Below are 18,600 nucleotides of genomic sequence, written 5' to 3'. Positions count from 1 at the left end.
TGGAGCTTCTATTTTAGCAGCTATGAGCGGCTGACTGTAACGTTTTTATTTCTGAGCATAAGCACTTTCTACCGAGGCCCGATTAGGCCTAGCGGGCTCTATGTGAGGAGGCTACTCACTCCCACGAAGGAAGCACAAGTAGAGCACTGCCCTACAGGCCAGAGGTGGGACGTCCTTTAGCGGGCTCTATACTTCTAGCGATGCGCTGAGTATCAGACATGGATTGATGGAAAGCGTACTCATGTATGAAGACGAGTGCAGACAGCCATAGAGTTGAAAGCAGGCGTCACTGCACTCCATCCAGCATCGAAAGCGCAGGAATGTCGCGAAGGTCAGCATCTCATTTCGCATGGCTATTTTGGGCATAAAAAGTGAATTAAGCCATAACGGGACTACTTTTCTCTGGTAAACCCCGAAAAAATTGTGTGAAAGTTTGAGTACCAGTTTAGCACTCGAGTTAAATTTTTAATTGAAAACGCGCGTTATTAAAATAATTTGAATATGGACTCCAATTTAGGACTCAGAGGAGAGCATCACAGCGCGTCGCCACGAATTCTGATTCAAAGACAGAATACACGTTTTTGGCAAAGCTGATAATAACCTGGCGTCGGCAGATAATAACCCTGGTCTTCATGGCATTCAAGCGGTGGAGGAAGTCCTCTTCAAAAAAAAAATAGCATAGACGGTCGCGCCAGCTCTTCCTATGGGTATATGAGCAATTCTATGGACACAGCGACCGGGATCGTTGGAAGCGTGTTGCATGTTGTCATGTCACATCCGGCATGAGCGCACATTATGAAATACAGCCGTTACCGTTATACCTGTACAGTGTATCGCCATTCTGCCCATTTTGCTGCGTTAAAGTAGGAAACCCTCTTCGTTCCGGACTGCTGTGACTGTATAGTTGAGAAAGCAAACACTTGGCAGCCTAGCATTCCGGTGACATGGGAAGAAGACTATTAACCACACCTTTAGTGGAAAAGGGCCTTGAGAAAGAAGCACCCCCCCCAACTCCCTTTTTTCAAAACCACTCATAACGCCACAAAATGCTCTGAACGTTGCATGTTCATTGTCTGCGTGTCTGGGCGTTATTTATTGCAAGTTCTCGTTTTTGCGGTTGTGTTGGGCCTCCGTGTTGGAGAGTTGCTTTCGACGGCTCCACCGTCGGTGTGAGCAGAATATATCAGCAGATACGGACAAAAAGTAAGATATGCACATGATTCGCTCCGAACGTTCGAGAACTACATACTTCAATGCTCTTTGTTCAATCTGGTGGCATTTTCAGGCCGTGGCCATCTTCTGGAAAATCGGCTTGATTGCACTTATAATTTTGCTTGCCAGAATCCTCAGCAAGGTAAATATCGGTTCGTCCTCGCAACCACCACTCGCTCGTGCTTGGAACTCTTGCTCCTTATGCGCCTCGATCTGGGTAACCAGATTCACTGCAAACAAAAAAAGAAAGAAACACAAACTTTGCGTATTCATACGCGTGTCAGTGGCAGCCAACCGCAGCCAACAAGTAAGAAGATAGGAACGTATTTGCTTACGAGCTGCGAGTAAGACGGTCAGGCAGAAAATTTTTCCCAGCGCTGTGGACATCTTGCAGTGTTCTCTGTTCGGAATAAAATATGAATTTTTTTGATGACTGAGAGCATTGAGTATAATAACATCATTTACAATAGAACAGTACTCGCCCAATCGTGTGGCATGCGCATCTGAATTAAATAGCCGTCATTCCTTGTCTAGCACATGACTAGTTATGCTAGAATTCGCGTCTTGCCTCTTTGAGCGGCTTTACAGGATATAGGAATCAGGATGCAAATTTAGGATATTGATTAATCAATTTCTGAAAAATCGTGCCGAATCGGTGTGGCTACTACCCGAGAAGCCCAGACGCTTTTGAAGCTTGAGTAGGCTAACGCTATTTTTGATTCGCACCACAATAACCTTACTAACGCCCTCGAATTGGTTCAGAACCGTACAACACGATTCATTCTATCTAATTATTCCTACCACTCAAGCATCTCAGCACTAAAAGCTCGAATCATATTATCCCCCCTAGCCTCGCGCCTTAGGATAGCACGTCTTAACCTTTTTGATAATTTTTTCCATTCTTTGCCTTTTGATAACCCCTACATAAAAAGAGCCAACCGCATCGGGGATACAAGCCCATACTGTGACATTTCAGCAGTCATTATTTCAGCGTACTGCACGAGACTGGAATGACCTGCCCACCGAAGTTGCCATTATCATCAACCCACTAGAATTCAAGCGGAGCATCGTCAACCTTTAAGCTTAACATTTTTTGCTATTGTTTGCCAGATACCGTCCACTTCCTCATGTAATGTCTCCACCGAGACCTTTGAGGAAATAAATAAATAAATACAGAGGCCGCGGCGCGCATACCAGCACAGCGTGTCTGCGAGATGCGCGCTGCGAGAGTGTACACAGTGACGACAAACTTCTCCCGCAATGCGCTGCGCTTCGTATCAGACTATTTGATAAATACTGTGCCGCGTTCGGCTGCCCTTCTCTCGGCGGTCGCGACGAGGGAAGAGGACTCACTCGAAAAGCATCCCATGGCATGGCACTATCATGCTGTAGCAGCTAGAGTGACTAGTACCGTCATCCGGAGGACACCGTGGCTTCAAACATATGTGGGTTGAAGGGACGAAGCGTCGTTTTGTTTCTCACCGCAGATTTCTAGAAAATCGCGAAGTTTGTTTTTACATTAGCTTTGACAGCACCACGACACAAGTGGTCAAATCTGTAGCTGTCTCACCCGAGTAGCGACTTTCTTCGCTCCAGCGCCTTGTGAGGGAGCCGACTTGCGAAAAGGTCGAAAGTTAAGAACAGGCTCATATAGCTTGTGCTTAATGTTCACCTTTTCGCAAGTTCCTTCCGTTCCACGGCGTTGGAGCCCATGAAGAACTGCGGTCGTATGATGCAGCTCAAGATCTGGCCGCCTGTATACGCTGCTTGCTGCACGCATATTTTCTTCATCTTTGAGCGATCGCCGAACAAAAGACCTGGCGCATATTTAAATACACAGCGTTATATATTTTTTCCATGTCGCCCAAGGTTTTTTTAGAGTTAGAGTTAATGCCGCTTTTATATTTGTAAACGTTGCCCGCGACCTTTATTTTTCTTTCTAGTTTGCATGTTCACTCCAATCCGTCTTGTACCATTGAACTATGGCAAGAACTTTTGATGTTTCTAAAGTATTCAGCAATAATACTTGTATAGCTGGCCACATGAGTACTGTTTTCTCTCACTCCACTGTATCGTAGCTGCCATTGGCGGGCGGAGGTTAGTGGTTGAAAAAAGATATCTCACTTATCCCTGTAATGGCAAGAACAGAGAAAGAAGGGAAAACGCACGACATACGCATTTTTTATTCTTAGTCCATCGTCGGTTAGATAATTCCGGTACTGGTTTTTATTATTTTTACATCATTGCGACGGAGTAATTTCGTTAAAAAAGAGCTTCTTAAAAAGTGGTACCTCTTTCTTAAAGGTGCACTGAAGAGGATTCTGAACTTGTCTTTTTGCCGCGGGAACTCAATCTACACGTTCCTAGCATTCTTAGAAACTGCAACTTATTGCCCTGTATGGCCGATTTCCCTAATTAAATCGAATTAACGTCCGGCTCCCGAACCTTTTTTTGAATTCTGCCTCGTACGATGGGCGGAGTGGAACAGCGCGTGAAGTTCCTTTCAGACAGCTCCGTGGAGGCTTTGCTTTCGCTTTATTTTGTTTTTTAGGTTTCCATGAATAAATAGTTTCATTCGCAGATAATATAGCCGCAAAATAAGCCCGCAGAAATAAAAATACGCGCGGACTATTTGCTACTACGGACTACTACGTATTACTCCGCCGATGGCAGAGCGGCAAGCCGCCACGGGACTGGGTGAAAGGCACTCCACGCGTTGGTCGACTCCGCCCACCGTACGACGCAGAATTCAAAAAAAAGGGCGGGAGCCTGAATTTAATTCGATTTAATTAGGGAAATTGGCCACACAGTTCAGATTCCTCTTCAGTGCACCTTTAATACTCTCACGAACATCAGCACCTATATTATACCCTGTTGAAGACCAAGCCACCTATTACCTTTATTTGCTCATCAAAGGCTCGTTTCTAGCCACTGAGTTATCGCTTTTTCTTCTACTATCATGTAATATTGCACCTTTATCTAGCCATACCATGGCTCTTACAACCATGGTTCTTACCCATCCAGCAAGAACTGCAGTAACCTGCTCTGAAGCGTACGGAGGAGGTGCCTTCTCTGTACGGCATTAATCAAACTGCTGCTAATCCAAAGCAGAGATGTAAGAAGAGATGTAAGATGTTAGAGCGGCTGTTACAGCGCCGTTGCAAGAGCAAAAAACAGCCCAGGAGGACTAGATGAAAACTTTTTTCCCTGTATGTCTGAGTCATCCACTGCTTTGAAAGAGTTGCAGGCAAGTGCCATGATTTATACGATTGCACCAAAGCAATTTTGTTATCAAAAGTTCGTGGAAATTACATAAAAAGGTGAGTTTTCAACGTTCTTCCACAAACGAATACATATCTGCAAGTAAACAGCTTTGGCTGGATCTTACACAACCACTGCCTTTCTTCCGGCGCGATAACTTGTAAGTCCGTTGGCTGCCCAGCCATTTTAAAATTTCTTTCCGACATAAATTAGCCACAGTCGACATCAAGCACAGGCTTGATATCCCTCGTAGTGTTTCTGCTCGGTGAGTTGTCTTAAACGGCCGGACTAAAGGCGGCACTTTCACTTCTTTCGATGTTGATACCTGTCGACGCTCCCGTTTTGTTGAGGTGTATGGTTTGAGATAAGACGACCTCAACTTACCGGCGATGCTTGCGCACTTAGTGCTTAAGAACAATGTCGGCCTGCAGAAAGACAAAGCAATTGCGGGTAGCGCAATCTGCACGACGAACTTCTGCAGCCTTTCAGACAGCTGATGTGGTGTCAGCAGCGCTAATGAGAACCTGCCGCCTCCCTTGAAGCACCTGAAAAGAAAAGACTTCCCTGACTGGATGTGGGTGCAGTACGGAGCAAGAGTGAAGCGAGAATAGTTTATATAACTGTCGGGCTATTGAAAAAAGTTCCACTTCAGTCGACGCTGTTGCCTCTCGACGCTCTCGTTTTTTTTCTAAGTGTACGGCTTGAGATATGACACCCTCAACGTACAGGAGGTGCTTTGGCAGTTAGGAACAATCTATGCCTGATTTTGACTCGCCCAAGCGGCGCGACGAACGGTTGCAGCCTTCAGACAACTGTCATCGTGTCAATCACGGAAATGAGAACGTGCGATATGCCCTGGAGTACCTGAAAAATCGTGCGACTGAAAGTTTAATTAACGATCATTAGTCGCGCGAAACCATACGGTCTGTCTTTAGGTAACGCAGTGATTTGATACATCTTCCCGTTTATATATATATTTTTCTCACTTGCGACAAGCTTTTCACGTCGCAAATTTACCGTGGCAAACTATAGCTAAGGCGTCTCTGGGCAAGGTGCATTCTTGAAGCGACATCTTTAGCAATGCCAAAGCCTGTATCTTTGAATTTTCGAGCCAAAGAAAGTATTTTCTCGATTTCTTCAAAATGAGAAGAGGGAAGATTTATGGGCCAGCATTCAGCACTTTGTAAAGACCGAATGCGGTATGAGCGCTCAGTCTCACGCGGTCATATCTGTGCATCAAAATGGTGATTGCAGTGAGGAATGGTGATTCTTCCACAATCAAACTATGTCTCTTTATCGTCGATGCCACAGAAGGCAAGGTTGTTAGTGCGAAACCATTATTCCGACTGGTAAATGCCACGTGATATCTCTAGGGATTTTCACATATTGCGGCGCCTAATTTCATGCGATTCTTGCAATTTCCCAAGGCCCCCACATAACACATTATGCCTTTCCTGCATCAGCGTCGCCAGAGCCACACTGACGTGGTAATGCCATCTTTCTATCACTTGCAGTTGCAATCGGAAAATTATGAACTCGATGCCTCGTTTTCTGGCGTTATGCTTAGTTTCTTCTTTGATGCACCCCATTTAAGCGCGCCCTAATTTGGGACAATGTTATACGCTACATGCTGGCTAAATATCTTCGCTTCGGAACTCTTGAAAAAAAAATGTGCAAGTACGTTTTAAAGCGCTGTTAGCAAGGTCCTCAAGTCTCGTGAAAGGGTTAAAATAGCTTTTAGCAATATCGTCCCTCCCTGGTAGAGTGCTTGATAAAATTGCAGCATGTGCATGTGTGTAAATTGGTCTTTGAAGAAAGGAATAGAGTTCAGTAAAGCAGAAAGTTGGGCTAGTTGGTAACGATCCACCAGAAAATGGAGCATAGAAAAACACGGAAAACACAGGGAGAACGGACAGGAAAAGAGCGCACTAGCAACTGATCCGTGGTCGTAGACGCACCTCTCACTCGTTGAGCATGCGCCACGAAATTCAGCACGTGTGAACAAGGTAAAAACCCAAATAAAACGTAACGTAGCTGTACCATAGACATACGGACTAAACCCAGAGGGAAAAAAACATAAAATAGACAAGAATTGAGAAAAAACCTAATTCACTGGGGTGACCGACACACATAATCAGCACATGCGAAAGGCGAAAACTACATGAAAGCGCGCTATCACTTCTGCTATCATATACTGGGGAACTTGCGTTCTTTTTCCAGCAAAAACACCGAAGTGGAACTGACACACAAGTAATTACCTGCGGCGATTATGTACGAGACCTCCAATATTTCTCTATCCACTCTTTTTCTTCCGCGCCCGATGATGCTTGTCGCACCCAATTTGGGCAGACAGCCGCCCTCGCAGTCCTTACCTTTTTTGCATTGCAGGGGAAGGTTCGAACCATGACCCGTCCTTAGCGAAGAAGCGTGTTCGCGCAACCTTTCGTTCACACATTTCCCCGTCTGGCCCACATAAATCTGGCGCTCTTGTCCTGTCTGTTCTGCCTGTGTTTTTGATGAAGGAAAGGAAATGGCGACGTAACTGTCTCGCATACCTCGGTGGACACATGAGCCGCGCCGTGAGAGCAGGGAGGAAGGTGGGAGTGAAAGAAGAGAGAGGTGCCGTAGTGAGAGGGATAGAAACTATTTGAAGCGGAATTCCGGGCACGCCCCAGGGTCGCCGCACGACCCCACTGCACTCAAGTGTTTATGTTCCTATGGTCCATAACACAGCGCTGTATCGTCTTGTCTTTCTTCGTCCTTGTCTTTGGAGTGCGCTGTGTTTTTCCCCATAGCACTGGCAGCCCGGCCGGTGGGGATGGTCTGCACGGCCGGGTCCTCCGAGCGCAGCAGGGTCTCCCAGTACTCCCAGGTCTTGAGGTTCTCTAGATCCTGCGGGGAGGCTCCGCCGGGCAGAGGGAAAGGGACGGCGCAATAATTTTGACTACCTTGGTATCTTTAACGTGCACTGACACGCACAGCACACGGGCGTCTTTTGCGTTCCGCCTCCATAGAAACGCGGCCGCTGGGTCGCTCCGCTCCCGCGTAACATGGACATGGCTTCACACGAAGGCAGATAACAAGCGCGGGTTCACACGCTTGAGAGGCAATATGCATCTAAAGAGGGCGTCTACTACGTGGACACCACGGGGCCGTAGCCCGCCGGATTCTATACGGCTGCCGTAGTCCACCGGGGATTGAATGTGGATGGGCTATCTCTTCGGGCCCTAAATCCAACATGTCCGGAGGAAGCTGCAATAGCTCTCGCTGCCGCCGATCCATAATCGAGAACAGTTATCACAGACTCTTGTCGAGACTGTGAACATTATCTTCCAGGGCAAATATCACCTCTTGCACCCATATTCTAAGACAGGCTCCCGCCGATCGAACTCGCACAAACGTAACTTGGGCTCCTGGCCACCAGGGTCTACGAGACAATGAGGCCGCTGATGCGGCCGCCCGAGCGCTCACACACCGGGCTCCTCATCCTAGCTCTCCTGGCTCAGAAGCTCATGAACCGCTTCTGCGGTTCAGCGAAATCTTAATTCATTACTGCGACAGCCACCGCCTCTACCCGGCACCTGCCAAGGGGCTGAGTAAGGCAGAGGAGCGAACTCTGCGGCGTTTGCAGAGAGGAACCCTTCTCTGTCCTGCCATAGCAAAACACTGACCAGCCGCGGTGATTCAGTGGTTATGGCGCTCGGCTGCTGACCCGAAAGGCGCGGGTTCGATCCCGGCCGCGGCGGCTGAATTTCGATGGAGGCGAAATTCTAGAGGCCAGTGTACTGTGCGATGTCAGTGCCTGTTAAACAACCACAGGTGGACGAAATTTCCGGAGCCCTTCACTACGGCGTCCCTCATAGCCTGAGTCGCTTTGGGACCTTAAACCCCAACAAATCAAATCAAAACACTTTGATCCGAAGATAGATGGGCGCTGCCCGCACTGTGGAGAGATCTGCGACATCTTTCACATGGTGTGGGCATGTACTCAGAATACTCACCTCCCCCTCCCCCGAGAGCGATTGGAGACTGCACTCCTCAACTCCTCTACACTTTAGTCCCAAAGGGTAAGCGGGCGCGAGGCGGGGCCTCGTCGTGCGGTGTCCCGGAGTATGGATACTGACCATGCAGCAGGGTTTTCTGGTCCCGAAACTCAAGTTTTTCACCGCCACCACCGCGGCCGGGTTCGAACCCGGGTACCCCGTCTAGGTAGGCGAGCGCCTTAACTACTGAGGCACCGCGGCGGGTCCCTGTGGACATTTGCGTACCCTTATAACCATTACTACACGGGAAAAAAAAGGGATAAAGGTCTTTGATTGCAAATTCGCCGCTTCTATCGCAGGCAAGCGGGAGAGCGCAGGCACGGCACTGCCTCTTACCGGTGTCGTCTTTAAGGTCGACTCAATTCGTAGGTATTCATTCGATATAGAGAACGATGTACAATTGTTCTTTATTTAGAGAAGCGAGATTTTTTTTCCTGCTGATACTCCCGAAATTGTGGGCAGAACGGCATGAAATAATGCGTAACCAGAAAGTGAGACAGGGCTTATTTAGACGGTATAGACCATTTTTCTCTTTGTAAACAAACCCCGCTGATGGCGACCGCTGCGGCTTAAAAAAACACTTCCAGCGGCGAAACCGGGATCTACTCCGTCGTTTTTCAATTGGTGCCGGTGCAGACGCGTAAGCTTTGTTAGCCGCTTTTTTCCGGTGGTTGTTACCAGCTTGAAGCCTCGAGTGACTTATCTGTTTCTCCGGACAGCCAAACTCAGGGGCAGTAGCGCGACGAAAAGCGGGCTTGGAATTTTCCACTGCGGAAATCGCTACTGGACGGAATAATGGAGGACGTGTTCCTGCGTTTATGAACGGTCCGAAAATAATCGCTTCCTGCTATGCAGAATGAGCGGCTGTAGCTTTCCGGCCACGTCCGCACTGCAAGCGGCGCTTATGCGCTCCAAATTAAGGCTGAGTATTGCATGGTCGAAAGTCGCCGGTGATAAGGCATCGGGCGCAATTGGCTGTCCAGTAGTCGAGTTTATTTGTGGAAATACACATTACTGCCATGCAGCATGGTATACCAAAGGAATGAAGAGGTTCCGCCAAGTCAGGTCTCCGAATGATAATGTCATCGCCCGCGTTTCATCACCTCAAGAGGACCGTCATGCTGGACGCATCCCGACACCTGTACATCAGGGCTGCTTTTCACTAGGTTTTTTATCATGCCATACTCGCAGTATTGGCGAGTATTCGTCTTAGAGGGAAATTCTACTAGTTTATAGAAAAGTATATAAAAGTGGGGCAAATTTTTATGAGTACTCCAAACGGTCCAACCTTGTTTCAGACTGTAGGGAAGGGCGTACCTCAAACGCCGTACTCAGCCCTCTCATGTAAAACATCATCCTTATACACATGAGAAGAAAACTACCCCGAGGAGTGCGCGTTACGATTGGTGCCGATGACTTCTGCATCCAAAGCGTGTCAAATTCGCGCCACGTCACCTAGCAATATCTCCCGAGAGCGTTATTGAACATCTTCATGTATTTGGCTCCCCGTAGTCTGTAACACTCCCCAGAAAAAAGTGTCTTCATGGTTTTAACGACAAATAAAATGACCAAGTACCCCTTTCAGTTAGGTAGGCGTGCATTCCCTTACGTGCGATACCAGCAATACCTTTCCATTGTTATAGACAGGTATCTCTCTTGGATTAGCGAGATTAAAATGCTTCGCGAGATCATTGCCTCAGCATCTTCAATTTTCAGATTCATGACGGGAACACGATGGGGCTGCAACTGCCGCTTCACTGTGTTTCAAAATGCCTGTGTGACAAGTAATCGCCAAAAAGTAGAAGGGCACTAGACGCCGCGCGGAACAACTGCCTGCGAGTCTGTTTTGGCCTCTAAAGGGTTCGCCGGCTTCGGGAACATTACCGGAAGTACGGACGCCTGCCGCTCGACGACATCGCCTCTTAAGAAACTATGCGAACATTGTGTATGTGCTCCTAGGAAAAAAAGCACTTCCTGTACGGAATTCACATAACCCACAGTAACTCTGGCTTCGGCCAAGCCGTGCAACTGCTCAATTTCCCTAATATTACTCAGGCAAAAAAATTCCTGCCTCCAGCCTTTCCACCCTGGACACTCTCGCCTCTCAAGATAAATCACCAAATAGCAGGTTTAAATACGAAAAGACACATGCCAAAAACGGCGCTACTGCAAGCTCATGTAGTTCAGGAGAGCAAGCTGCCGGGCTAGTTGGTGAAGCATGTTAAATTGAATTCAGCGCAAAAAAAACAGACAAGGGACAAAGAGAGACACACTGAGACAACACGAGCGCTACACGAGTCTGTTTTTTTTTGCGCTGAATTCAATTTAACAAGCTCATGTAACTTTCTTTGCTGAGAAATACTCTGTACACATGCACATCTTCACAGGTGGCTCGACTTCACAGGAGTCTACCTCTTCTGGTCTTTATGTGGCCTCGATAGGCCAAACGTTTTCCCAGCGCCTGCAGTGGAAGACATCATCCATGGCGCAACAGTTGCACGGGATTGAAGACGCTGACTGCTGTATCTCGCGCCGAAGCCGTTTGGTTGTTTTCACGGACTCCAAAACAGGGCTACAAGATATGCCCAACCCACTCAATTACAATAATAACCAGCCAGTTTCTTTTGAAATTAGCTACCTACATGACCAGGTTGCTGCCACAGGCTGCTCTGTTGCATTTCAGTGGATTACAGCCGACTATGAAATTATATAGCCAACGAAAAAGTGGATGAAGCAGCCCGGAGACGTCTTCAAAATAAATTACCAGCTGATTTACTTCACGATGTTTGAGGCGTACCCAACTAGCTAAAAGAGGCTTTTACGAAAAAAAACGGCTGTGGAGCTTTCGACACATCATTCGACACATCTGCAGTCCATCAACCCACACCTCACATCAAAACTGTGACCCAGACTTCCTCGCCATCTGGAAGCTCTTCATCATCGACTTCGTCTCAACCCTGTATTTACAAGCGCCTTAGAGTTACCTTTAGGTCAAACTAACAGTGCGTATTGTGACAACTGCGGCTTAGCAGAAAAGTGGAGCATATTTTGCAATTATGCCCAGCGTATGCTGAGGAGCCTGCACATTATGAACATCTTATGAAGTCACTCACTTAAGTGCCTCTAACACTCGAATGTGTATTAGGACCTTTTAACCTACCATAGGCAGCAGAGACGCGCTATGAACTTTTTAGCTGATTATTTAGATGGCATTGACTTTCTAGACAAACTATATACGCTCCGTTCAGCACTCTCACTGCGCATTCCATATGGAGTAAACTCTGTCATCCCATTTCGTACACCTTTCTCATTTCATCATTTTTTCCGAATCCCTTCCCCACGCACAGAAGCAAGTTTAATTTATGCCCGCTAAATTGTCTTTTTCTCAATTACGGCGCTTCTCTCTCGCTGTCAGAAAAGCGATTGCAGCACGTGTTGTTAATCCAGCCAATGTAACTTGCACAAACCAAGCAGGCGAAGAGAAAAGCCGTGCCAGAGACCTCAACATTTCGTGCACCAAGTGCCTCACCAGGCGAATGCCGATATGCCCACTCGTAGAACCCAACTTGAAGCCCGAAATGGTAAGAGAGCCCGAATTCGGTGCAGCGAGGGCGCAAAGCTGTTTATCCAAAAAGCGAATCTAGAAAAGCTGAATGCGATGACCTAGTGACCATCAGTGAAATTCGGTAAAATACGCCTCGGTGAAGTAAATAAAGCCGCCAGTGGCGTGTTTAAAGATGCCCCAGCAGTCAGGACGTAGACAGGCTTCGAGATATTGCTCTGCATTGAAATATTCTTCAAACTGGTGGCTAGGACTAACTTAACATGACCCATTACGCGCCAGGCACCTTTACAACCGACCTTTTGAACGCTAATTATCAATTATGAAGTAGCTGTGCAGTCAGCCTGCTTTCGTGATTTATTTTATTTTGTTCGTTTCTGTTTGGCTTTAGCTTTCTACAGTCATTTCGTTTATTAGTGTCTAGTCTATGCATAGTACGGGTTACGTAAAATTCCTATTGCTAGCCAGCACTAGCGCGTCTGCGTGCCGGTCGCTGTGAGTGATAACATTCCAAGGAAATCTATACGAATGGTCAAAGTAATTGTGGCCGGATTCTATGTACGTACATACACTGATTGACCGGTATCCAAACGGAAATAAAGAAGAGCATACCAACCGAAACTCTGTCGGCGCTATTTGCTCCGCGCCTTTGAAAAACGTCGGGGTAAGCCAGCATGGAAATAACGTGTCAGAATAAGAACACCGAGCTCAAATAAAAAAAATGATAGTTGGTGAATTTGGGCTCTCCTCAACACTACTATACTGTTTCCAATTTTTTTAGCACATCTCGAAATCGCCCAAACGGGAGTTTTACTCAATATGGTAAATACAAGAGGTCTTACTGGAACAAATTAAATTAAACTCCCTGTGGTATTCCCTTGATTGTATTAAATGTACGCGGAGAGGGAACAAAGAAAAAAATCATAGATAATACATCAACCCAAGAAGCTGGAGCACTGGCGTTAAGTAAAATATTAAGAGGTAGCTCTAAAAGCACTGATTTTGGAATCTGTGCAAATAAAGCTCTCGGCAGCTGATTGATGTAGTTTGAGGACTGTAGCCAATGTGCAGAGAAAATATTTATGCAGTCTAGTTTTCCGAGTGCTTATTTTTCTGTCTGTATGTACCTGGAACTGTGCACCTCGATGGCATATTCTTCTGTCATTACCCAAATTTGTATACTTCGTTGTTCCTTGTCGCTTTGGACAATTCTGCGAAACATTCCCTAGTTCAAAACCGCGAAATGTTCTTGCGCAATAGTTTCCATACGATTAGAGACAAGTTATGTCCTACACTAGAAGCGTGTCCGATAAACTACTTGACAATCTCGCGAGTTTCTAAAATAAGTGTAGGAATCGTATTCATCGGCCGTTTATTCAACGTGGTTGGCTTTCATTCTTTCTTGCGCGCCATTCAAGCAGAGGCGTGTACAAGAGCCACGCGAAGTGAAATAAGTTGAAAGCGAATTTCCCAAGCTGTCACACTCGGAAACCAGCTGGCGATGGCTCTCTGTAACTATGTGTGCTTGTTTGCATTTTCTCGAAGGCTAACGTGCCCTCTTTTTTCACATAGTCAGTGCGTGTCCGCAAAAGCTTCATTTATAATTCATAAATATCCTCTCGTTAGCGTATTATGGATGGGTTTGCATGCTTTCGTGTGGCCAGCAGATGATAGTTGCCCTGCCAGATGATCAGCCCTGGAAGTGCACATTTACCATTCATGAGCGTTGCCATGGCGACCTAAGGTCCAGCAGATATTGATGAGCATCCGTTATTCACAGACATACATAAGGCTAATGTAGAATTCGAACTCATAAGGATAGACAAACTTCGTGAGAGCATGATACCGTTAGAGCAACTACCACGCGCTTACGCAAATAAGAAAATTAACAAAAAATATGAAGAGTAATAATAAACACTATCACAATACTAAGAGAAACACAAAAGTAGGAATAAACAGAGCAGTAATAAACATATTTTTTAGATTTGACCGCCCACCGGGATATTATCGTGGGCGCTCAAATTCTTAACCGTACTAGGAAATGAACAGTCTATTTTTGTTTTAATACACTTGAAGTCGCTGCGCCCAAAACAAAACCCCGCCGCGGTGGCTCAATGGTTACGGCGCTCGGCTGCTGACCCGAAAAACGCGGTTTCGATCCCGGCCGCGGCGGCTAAATTTCGATGGAGGCGAAATTCTAGAGGCCCGTATGCTGTGCGATCTCAGTGCATGGTAAATATCCGCAGGTGGTCGAAATTTCTGGAGCCCTACACTACGGCGTCCCTCATAGCCTGAGGTGCTTTGGGACGTTAAACCCCAATAAGCCATAAACCAAAACAAAAGTTACGAAAGCTTTAGTTTTGGAAACTGCCTTTTACATGGCCACACAAACGGACAAATAAGACCCACGGACCCGCACTCGGAGCGGATGAGGGAGCAGGAACTCGAAAAGACGTGTCTTTGGCTGTAGCCTACCTATGTGACACGCCCCATGGGGTGTCTCTGACACCGCCGTCTAGTAAAATGCATATTCGCACGGCCGTTCAGTGCCATCTGCATCACAGGAGCCCTGCTGGAAATGGAAATGTCACCACCGATATCCCTCTGTTAGAGAGGAAACTTGCTAACGGAGTTTCAACAACAGATTTCAAATGTACCGCCAGAGCACACTGGGCATCGTCGTTTTTCGCGCTCGTATATCAATGTGCGGCATGGCGTCGTCTGCAATCCCTTTGGCGCTCGCAGTGTCTGATGACAGCACATCGGGGTCTGAATCCGAATATCCAGAGAGCAGCATTGACGATGCAGTAAGTGTTTACGAAGTGTTTTTCCAACATTTCGCCGAACCTCCTAACGAAGCGCACGAAGGTAGTGGGCTAGATCGCCGATGTGGTACACATGTACTCTGACGAAGAGGTAGTACGTACACGCATTCGCCTACGTGGGAAAAGAGAAACAAACCGCGCTTCACCTCGTATGCATGTTCTGCTTGTACAACAGCTCATATCTACTTTTTAACAGTTCCTCTGGAAGTTCTGAGTGTCGAACTGCCGAGGAACATGTTCTGGCTGTCCTCTCGTGACTGCGTGACGTGCTTGGTAATTTAAGTGCATTAGTGGTGAACTTGCGCGCTTACAGCTCTACGGATGAAACAGGGAGGAAACGATTACATAGCTCAGCCAACGGTCCTTGTCGCCCCTTTCGCAAAGCCAAAATAAACGACGTTTATTTGCGATGTAAACGTATATGCGGAGTAACAAAAAAAAAGCTCCGACACGCAGCTCAAAGGAAGTTCAAAGCAGGAACGCCATTGCTTCAGCTGTTTCACCGATGGGCATTTCATCCGACTGCGCGTTTATACGCGACCACTGGCACAGCCGAAGCTCACTACGTGCAGCAGAAAGTGCACAACACTGTTCGAGCGCTCTAAACTGCGCTGTTCACAGTTGTGGGGCAAATGGCGAAAATCGTATGCCCTTTTTTAGCATAGAGTTAGCCTCCTACACAGCGCAAAAGTATTTTTCAGGTATGCTGTAAATAAGGCCTGCATAAGAGATGTCGTAGGACGTTTTGGGCTTGGCTAGACCGCCATCTTCGAGTCATCAAGTGCATGCTTGCCTACCTTGTATAGGTGGCTAGAGCAGCCATTGCAGTTCCACCTGACCTGGAACAATTAGCAAAATATTATGAGCAGGTATGACCACTCTTCCTCGGAATGCCTTTTTAATTGCTTTTATTGCACGTACAACCTGTTTCAGTTCCTGCACCAGTTCACACTGGGGGCACCACACTGCGTTGTTAATGTTCAAAGTAAACAAAGGCACTACTCAGTACTAATGCACTGAAAAATACCCGATGCCAACACAAAGAGAACAGTAGGTTGCACCTCGGCTATCTGTAGTCAGCTGCAGATGGAAAGGCTAGGTTAACACATACATAGTAGAATAGCATCTGCTTGACTGAAACATCTCCAGTACTGAAAATTGTGCACATTTTATTGCAGCTGTAATTCAGCTTCTCTTGAATATTCAGGTACCACATAGTAAAAGAATACCTATGTGTGATGATATTAAACAGCAGAAGCAGATGCATCTTGTATATAAGAAAAATACGATTTAACAGCAAGAACAGTACAAGAATGCTAGATGAAGAGTAAATACACGTGATAAAGCTATGCTCAAGGAGAAGCATGGTAAATAAGGAGACGAAACAGTACGCAAAAAACTGCGTACTGTGAATCACAAATCTAATTATGCAGGTCGCTAAAATAAGTACAACGCCACAAATATTGCAGATTGCACAAATTGATTGCAAATTGATGCACATATTGAGTGCAAAAACGTGCTACTCTGAATCACAAATTTCCGTTATGCGAGTAATTGAAGTCAGGACTAGCTTTACGAATATGAGGTACATGTATGCGTAAATGCTCATCATACATGTCAGTTATATCATATTGACTTCTTTATTCTAGAGAAAACACTCATGTTTGCAGAACCTGCGTCTTGCACAACCTGCGCATGAAAAAGGTGACACCACTGCGCTGCCAGTCACCGATGATGCCTCGTCAAATGCTTAATGGGAGATTCTCCCGCTTGTCTAAGTTAGGGCTACTGGCCATTGATAGCCATAGAAACTGAACTCAGCGTCATGGTGAACTCAAGCGACATATGCGCTCAGACAATCACACACAACAGACACTACTGTCAGCCCACAGTCAGTTATAAATTGTATGGCATCGAGGAGCAAGTTCTTGAGCTCTTCACCAGAGAGGCAATCATTAAGGAAATAGCCAAATGGCATCTTCCACTGCGCTGCTGTGTCAACCACCATAAACACAAGCGCTTCTGTTGCTAACGGCGCATCAGCGACATTTTCAGTTTCTTCGGAGTGTCCCAGGTCTACATAACCGACGAGACGGCCACTGGAAGCATCAAGCTCACAAGCGTTTCTTATGCTCATGCCATCAAGTACAATGGAGCACAGGCGCTCCCGCGGCGACTCTTGCCCATGTTTGCCTTTTAAGTCGTTGAGCAGTTCAGCAGTGAAGCCCAGCCAGCCACTGACCACTTGTAGCCACTGCCTGATAGCCTATCCTCTGGGCATGGGAAACAGTGTACCCAAGTACTTATATGCCCGTGGTGAATAGTAGTACAGTGTGGTACAAAACTTCATCTGATCACTATACCTTCTACGGAAGGAATGCTCTGTTGCTGCATTTTCACCCCACCCTTTTAAAATGTCTTGTGGCAGATTCTGAAACTCTTAAGCTTTTTTTCAGCTTCTTGAGAAAGCACATTTTTCTGCTTCATCTCCTCAATGAAATTCTGTAATGTCCCAGATACGAATTTGGTCGTTTTGTTATGCAGCGCTTCGAAATTTCTTTCGGGCAGATGTAAGATTTTTCTCAGGCAGCTTCACTCTGTCCTCGGTTATTTCTCGGCTCTATGTGAGGTCATGCTTTACTGGCGGCTGTTGTGCTGCTGGCAGGGAGATTGCAGCATTTGGCTGGTCTGTTGAGCATGACGAAGGTGTTTTTTCTCCCTGTGGGACCATGTCAGCACATCCACTGGGTTGCGGTGCTTCCTGGCAGAGAAAGGCATTTTCGGCAACAGGTCACCCGAATTTGCAGTGTCGAGTCATTCTGCACAACCCTAACGCTCTGTAAAATACCCGCCAAGTGTGCTAAATGTGTTTAAATGCTAGTGACAACATTTATTGTATCAGCCCCCCCCCCCCACCTCCCACCCATGGCATATATAGTAAGTTACATCACATTTCCTGATTAGCACTGTGCCTGCACGGCATCACCTTGGCAGTGAAGATGCATTTCATCTTTTGCTGTTTGCCGAGCCAAGAACTTGTGTACCTAAAATTGGCCGCTCCTATTCTCTATGCTGTGTGCTTGCTAATTGATGAAATCCAGTAAATGTGTGTGTGTGTGTGTGTGTGTGTGTGTGTGTGTGTGTGTGCGTGCGTGCGTGCGTGCGTGCGTGCGTGCGCAAACTTACCTCCTCGAGTGTAATGTGGAAACTGCGATGGCACTGCGCCTTCATGCTGCACGCGTTAAAGCCCAGCTCTGAAATCGCTTGCCATGAAGTGAGCCGAGCACAGTTTTTGGTGTCCGAAGGGCCTGAAGTCCGGTTGCCCCATCGCTTGCAGCCATTTAGAAAGTAATCCGGGGTTGTCCAGTGGGAACCTGTGCATTGAACACATTTGCTACAGGTGAGGAATCGACACCTGCTTTTTAGAAGCGCAATGTACTGCGCAGGCCGCCCACTGCATAGACGCGACTTCATGATTTCACCGAAATACCCACATGCTGCGCAATTGTCAACATACTCGCCCGGCAACTTACTTGTGGTAGGACAGGTTTCCGCTTTGCACTTCATGATTCTCTTTGCAGAGTCAGTACGCGCAGCGACAAGACATGGTAAGAGCCGCCAAATGGCGCGCCCGCACGCAGACGACTATCGTGCGAACGCAGTGTGCAATAACCATAATAGTGAGAACACACCAGCA

General features: G+C 46.8%; 1 long non-coding RNA gene across 2 annotated transcripts; it reads right to left on the bottom strand.

Annotated features, from left to right (window-relative positions):
• Positions 1–1,240: 1,240 nt before the first annotated feature.
• On the bottom strand, positions 1,241–16,284 carry LOC149343988 (uncharacterized). Of its 2 annotated transcripts, none has more exons than XR_016282751.1 (3): positions 15,701–16,284; positions 1,548–1,612; positions 1,241–1,442 (listed from the first exon to the last, which is right to left on the bottom strand). It is a non-coding gene; the product is annotated as an uncharacterized LOC149343988 (long non-coding RNA). The 2 variants fall into 2 exon arrangements; XR_016282752.1 differs by lacking the exon at positions 15,701–16,284 and adding an exon at positions 4,858–5,080.
• Positions 16,285–18,600: the final 2,316 nt, after the last annotated feature.

The sequence above is a fragment of the Amblyomma mixtum genome, chromosome 5 (genome assembly GCF_055824585.1).
Source record: "Amblyomma mixtum isolate Tamu chromosome 5, ASM5582458v1, whole genome shotgun sequence".
Lineage (NCBI taxonomy): Eukaryota > Metazoa > Arthropoda > Arachnida > Ixodida > Ixodidae > Amblyomma > Amblyomma mixtum.
The sequence above is the reverse complement of the archived record's forward strand: the minus strand, read 5'-3'. Positions and strand labels throughout refer to the sequence as shown.